The sequence below is a fragment of the Aristolochia californica genome, unplaced genomic scaffold (genome assembly GCF_029961685.1).
Source record: "Aristolochia californica isolate CCGP_79_NKW_82.1479 unplaced genomic scaffold, dmAriCali1.0.hap1 SCAF_9, whole genome shotgun sequence".
Classification (NCBI taxonomy): Eukaryota; Viridiplantae; Streptophyta; class Magnoliopsida; order Piperales; family Aristolochiaceae; genus Aristolochia; species Aristolochia californica.
In genome coordinates this window covers 27,694,431-27,700,857 of record NW_027182290.1, presented here as the reverse complement: position 1 = coordinate 27,700,857, position 6,427 = coordinate 27,694,431, and positions in this window count along the sequence as shown.

Genomic DNA, 6,427 nt, shown 5'->3' with positions numbered 1-6,427 from the left:
TAATTCAAAGTTCTCTATAGAAACAATCTTCTTGCCTTTGGGTTTGTTAAGAGCCATTGTAAAACTGAACTCTTGAACCAGTTGAAGTCTTTATGAAAGAGTTTAAGTCATAGCAAGTCGACAAAATAACAATCAGCTATAGAAGAGGACACCTACAGTCTCAAGAAATTCACTATTTAAGCAATGATAATCAACTAAGGATTATCGGCTTCACATGCAATAGTATGGCAATAATAAACAATAATGTCTCAACCAGAGAGACTTTTAAGTATTTGATAATAATAGTAGTTGTTGTAATCAGCAAAGGTCCAAATAGAACTCACGCTGAAATGAGAGTAGTAGGAGGCTTTAAAATTCATAGTGCCATCAAGGGTTTTAGCAGTCCACTTCTCATGCAATAAGAATCAACCGACAGAACTAAAGGTAATTGTCCACTTCAGACGACTATTTTTTTTACATGCGATAGCAGAATGGAACCGGATAATAATAAGTCATGCAATAATAAGAACTTGATAACAATAGCAGAATGAATGATAATACTCTTCTGAAAATTTGTACCAAGTTCAACTGGGCAGAATCCAACTAACTTTCAGAAGTATATTTGGCTCGATCCTTGAGCTTATATGTGTGAGTCCAGCCAACACCTAACTGGACTTTTGTTGAGAGAATAAAAAATCGAAAACATAAATATTGAATGTTGCTAAGCCAAGAGGAAGATAATTAAAATGTTGATGATTCCAAGTTAGCATATAGCTGAACCAAACCAGAGAGCTGAACCAAAATAGAAAGAGCTCTACCAATGAGAGTAACATGTGTAACAAAAATGCAAAACTTGAAAACAACATTAAAGTGAGATATTGCATATCTTGAATGAGCACATCATGGAGTGATTAAATATGACCAAAACTCTCTGATTAGAAGAGAAAATTGACCAAAATCACCAGACTTTTGGTGAAAAGAAACTCAATTCATGGAGAGATAATAGAAGAGAAACTAGGAAAAAAGGAAAAAATTTCAGCTGAACTAACCTTTGGTACTTCTGATATCGATATATCCAAAAATATAGCTTAGAATTACAAAAGGTTTATTGATAAAGAAACTAGACTCAAATATCTTTAAATTGATACCAAAATTTATATAAAAAAAAACTTCTTTCTAGAATCATTTATGACCTCTTGATTTGCTTCGTTCTATAGCTTGATACTTGACATGAAATTTTATCTTCATGAAGCTAGAATTTGATACCTTTCATTTGAGTATAACTTTTCTTCATAAAATATACTTCTTTTGAGAGAGAAAGAATCTGGTAGATTTTGTGCTCTTTAATTTGGCCGAACTGAGTACTCTTTCTTCTTTGGCCAGCTTGACTATTGACTCTTCCAAGATCGATATCTCCCTCTAGAAAACTTATTTTAAGAATTGGTTTGATAGGAAAGAAAATAGACTTATAGATATTTCTTTTGATATAAATGTCTCCATATAAAGTCTCGTTCTTGATGGTGTAAAATGGCTCGAAAGTTGAAGCTTCCCATTGTTACTCAAATCTCTCTTGCAATCTAACCATTGTTGCTTCAAATATTGATTTTTCTTTGTAGAAAACTCAAATTTTAAAAAACAAATTGCATCGGAAGGTAGACTTGAAGATATTTTTGTAAACATATAATTTTTAATATGAAGTATTAAGTTTGGTGGCGCGAACACCAAGTAAACAATGGATATTGGCACAGGAAAGAAAAAAAAAAGATAGAATACGAACCTAAACTACTAGAGCTGATAGATCATAAAATTATCACATTATCCCTATAGGTTGACCGAGTCAACTCATAGAACCCGCTCTGATACCATGTTGAATTTCTGGAAAAGAGAAAAAATTCACCGACTTGATGTAATTTTAATACAATGAACCTCTATTTATAATAGATGAAACAAGTAGAATCCAATTACAAGTAAGTTACCCTTGTCCCAATTATACCCAAAGTCAAATAATTAAAGATAAGTCCTAGAAAAATTAAAAAATAATATAAATTGAAGACTAACATAAGTAAAACGCCTTTAACTGGAACTTTTTTACGAAACCTCATTCCATGAGACTCTTCTTAGACTCCACCATATTAATTCTAACTTTGTGAGACTTCTTACTATGAGAGTCATGTAAGATGCTTTCATACCTTCTCTTCAACAATTAAAAACAGCCATGTAACAAATATAACAAAATATCATGAATAATAAATATTTGGTATATTAAGTGGTCTCCAAACATCAGAATGTATTAAAGAAAAAGGACTGCCACTAGAAGCATTGGAGCTAGATGGAAAAAACTTCTTTGATGTTTGCTTACCTAACAAAATTCATATAATAAGTTTTTTACTAAATGTAAGCTTGGAATGAGTTTTTTTAAAATAGGTAAAGAGGATGACTTAGCCTATTGTGCCAATGGACCGTTGGTTATTTTTTTGTGAAAAATACTAAGAAAAGCTTTGTGTTGAGGTAGTATAACCTTCCTTTCTCATGGCCGCTACCAATCACCTATTTGTTCTAGTAGTCCTAGAAGACACAATAAAACGCACAACATAAAACTTAAGGGAAATTGAGGAACAAAGAGGAAATAAGATAGTGGTAGAGAAGAATAAGGTTTTGAAACACCAATCCCTTGAACTTGTGTATGATATTCATTGGCAATGGATAAACCTTGGAGTAGGACAAGGGGAAAGTTTAGAGAGGTTACCTATCTTCCTAGTAAGATATTCAAAATCCTATGAGTCAATAATCCAAGAAGGAGAATAGTCACAAGGAAGTGTGAATGACATACTTGTTGTGGCCATGGTGGTTGAAGAGGTGCTAAGAGTGGTGATGAACATATGTGTCTCAATTTATAGAAGGCTTTGTAATCCTTTTTAATGAGGGATTTTTTTTTGTGAGAATCAACCTCTTTTTTTTTCACTTACTTGGTTCGTATGTTGTCGGCAAACCATGAAGCTTTCAACAATTGTCTCATTTATGATTAGAAAAACCACAATAGGTGCAAGAGCGAGATTGTGAGGAATCAAACATGCCTCTTACTTTGTTGTAATTACCACTACCTCTTCCACCTCTTCCTCATCCTCTTGAGGTATTAGGAGACTCTCTACCTTGGTCTTGAATCCTTGACTCTTCTTTCATGGGAGTTCTACATATGGTAGCACAAATATCATCAAAGGAAGGTTTAGCTGTGGAACTAAGGATTTGAGATTTTTCCACATCTAAGTATGGTTTCATATTGACTAGGTAAATTGCTCCAACCTACTCTTCCAGTTGTTTTTCTTGAGTAATCACATCAATCTAATATGACTGAGCCAACTTCCAATCTTGCAAGTAACCTCTGAATTTTGCAACAAAAAAAACATTGATATCACCACATTTGATTCAATCAATCTTTTAGTTCCAAACCTAAAGAGGTCACGAAATTCGTGGTTTATGTTTCTAAAAAAGGCCCCTTTATTTTCACTTGGAAGCTTGACTCAAGAAAGGGTTTCCCAAAGCTTTAAATCATGCTCCTTGCATGAAGAAGAGTGAAAACGAATTCATGGAAGAGAAATTCAAAAACAAAAAATTACTAATCAACCTTAATAAAAAAATCACTTAAATACATATGGAGGAGGGTTAAGTGGAGATCGGTAATCATGTTTGATAAGCCATGGTTTTCCCTTCAATGACTTCATCAAGTAAATATTTTTTTAGTAGCCTTCAAGCAAGGCCATAGAACGGTTGTTTTGATACCATATGAAACTCGAGAAATCGATTTAAGATGGATTACTTGAATAATCTTGTCTATCTTTACTACAACATGAATCCCATGACCCAAAACGCATATTTATCAATCAAGGTATAGTAAGAATAATAATGATGATAGTTAGGATCCGATCGACTTGCATTATATTTTTACAAAAGATGATCCATTGTTTCCTTAGACTATTGAAGTTCAAAAACCACTTTTAGACAATGATAATAGATTTTGTCGATGGCTTCACTCACAGTTTAACATAGATGATGAAGAAAATGATGAAGTGAATGACAATATATGGTATGGTTCAAAAAACACTGGATCAAGTATGTCAGGAGCAAATTCCAATGCTGGTACCAATGATGATGGAAGCTATGAAAATGTCGCTAATAAAATGAAGAACATCAAAATGATTAAATGGACACTTAGTATATGTCCAAAGAGGGAGGTCATGTTTATTATCGACCACAACGGAGATATAATTCTTGTGACATATATACTATCACATCTTCCACTCAAACTCAAAATGCGTCATATGCAACACCTCCAGACTAGCCCGTACAAGAAACAACTTACATGTCCTACATATGGATGACAACACATTTATCCAAGTCCTATGTATTACTGTCAATATGGTGCAACTTATCAAATGGATATATAGTTACAAGTTCAGTGAATGATCAATCATCATCATCATATCAATCTTTATAGTCACCATCTGCCATCACAATAGAAGGGTAGATTGTACATCTTCCATATTCCAAGATCCTACAATTTTCATATCTAGATATTCGGCATATTTTGACGCTTATCACAATTCATCATTTTTTTAAGAGGGTGAATTTTTATCTCATTAGGTTTTATTTAACTTGTATTTGTCATAGTATGACATTCTCAAGTGTGTAATTACATTTAAATAGTTTTATCAAAACACTTTATATTTGTCATTCTTGACAAGATAATGTTATATGATAACATATGGGTTCCTTTTCTTTCACAAAACAAATAGTAACATATAGTGAATTGTGTGTTGACCAAATACACTAAATTTATACCTAAAATATAGACTAGGATTTTTCCCTATTATTCCCTATTTTTGAATTTTTAATTTTTTTCAGACAGAGTCGGCCAATACAAAAATATGGCCGACGGCAAATGGGGTCCCAATCCCAAGTCACCGAACCATGGTATTAACACTGCTTGTTTACAAAATAAAATTATAGTTTACCAAGCCCGGTAGATCTACCTCTCTAAAAGCATCTCCATCTTGCTATGGGAGTTGTGTGGGAAGAATTTAACAGCCAGCTCTGACGGTTCGGAAGGGCTTTATGAGTTTGGTATTGATTTTACAGGGAGTCGAGCCAGACCAGCTTGCTCATGTTTCTCCAACCTCTGTTACTTTTTCCCCTTCTCAGGCTTCTCGAGGGCAGGACCAACTGCAGATGTTAGAGCTTTTACCAATCAAACCTTGGTAAAAGGAATAGGAGACGCATACAAGATTAACTGTGATTTTGACTTACACCTGCCTCCTCAATCGTAAATGGGTCCTAAGAGCTTTAATTACCTGCAATCTCAGTGACACAGGACAATTACTTTATTGAATTGGTCAAACCAAAATGTGGAAGAAGCACTCAGGTAGGAAAGGAAAGAGCCAATGGGATGAGCTTCACAATTCTTTTAAGAGGGAAAATAACATCATGAGTTGTCTCATTACAGGAAAAACCAACCCTTTCAACTTCCAGCCTGTTCATTCTAGGTAAGATAACTTTTCCCCACTGCATAACAGACCCAATTATGCCACCTCCGAGCAGAACAGAATTCAAATTTCAAGCTAAAACTTCCATGCAGCCTCCACCTAGGCGTGGTGGCAGTCAGTTAAAGAACTGGCCAAACAACTTAGTTTCAGCAATCTTTAGTAATACAAGAGAGGATAGAGAGAATACAAACATTCAGTTGGGTGAATTTAATCTCGAGGAGGATCAACGATTGCAACAACATCTTTATATTGCTGCATGGCTGTCCTGGTTGTTCCATGATGTTAAGAAATGCTGTCCTTGTGACTCAAGCCATTCTCTTTTCATCAGAGTTTTCTTGAGAACCTGATATGCTTTTGTCTCTAGCCACTTCATGGCCATCAAAAGTCCCATTATCTTTGATAGAATCCGTCACCTGGTCATTTATCTTGCTCACCATCTGATCATCTTCTAAAGTACGTTCTGATAGATCCCTCTATGTTATCTTTCACATTATATATTTTTAATCACCTCACTTTTTGCACTCTCTTCCTGCGGTGGTGCATCTGGATACTCTTTTGAGTAGAGAACCCATAATGTCTTCTGCCTGTTAGCTCTCAAATAGAAAATACATTTTAAGAACAAATTTGGAGCACAAATCTGATAGTTTGAATGACAAACTACAAGAGTGGAGAAACTTGTTGAAGTGGTGTATAAGAATGAGGGGAAACATCAAACTGTGGTGATAAACTGAGATACGGGGAGTATCAGCTGCAGAAAAGACAATAGAAATTGCAAGACAACTCAACCACTAGATATTATACATGGCAGTAAGTAAAGTGAATCAAACCTTTGAACCAACGCACATGCGGTTTTGTATGCCATTCATCTCTGCATTCCTTTGAGCATCTAAAACTACTGATTCATTCATTTC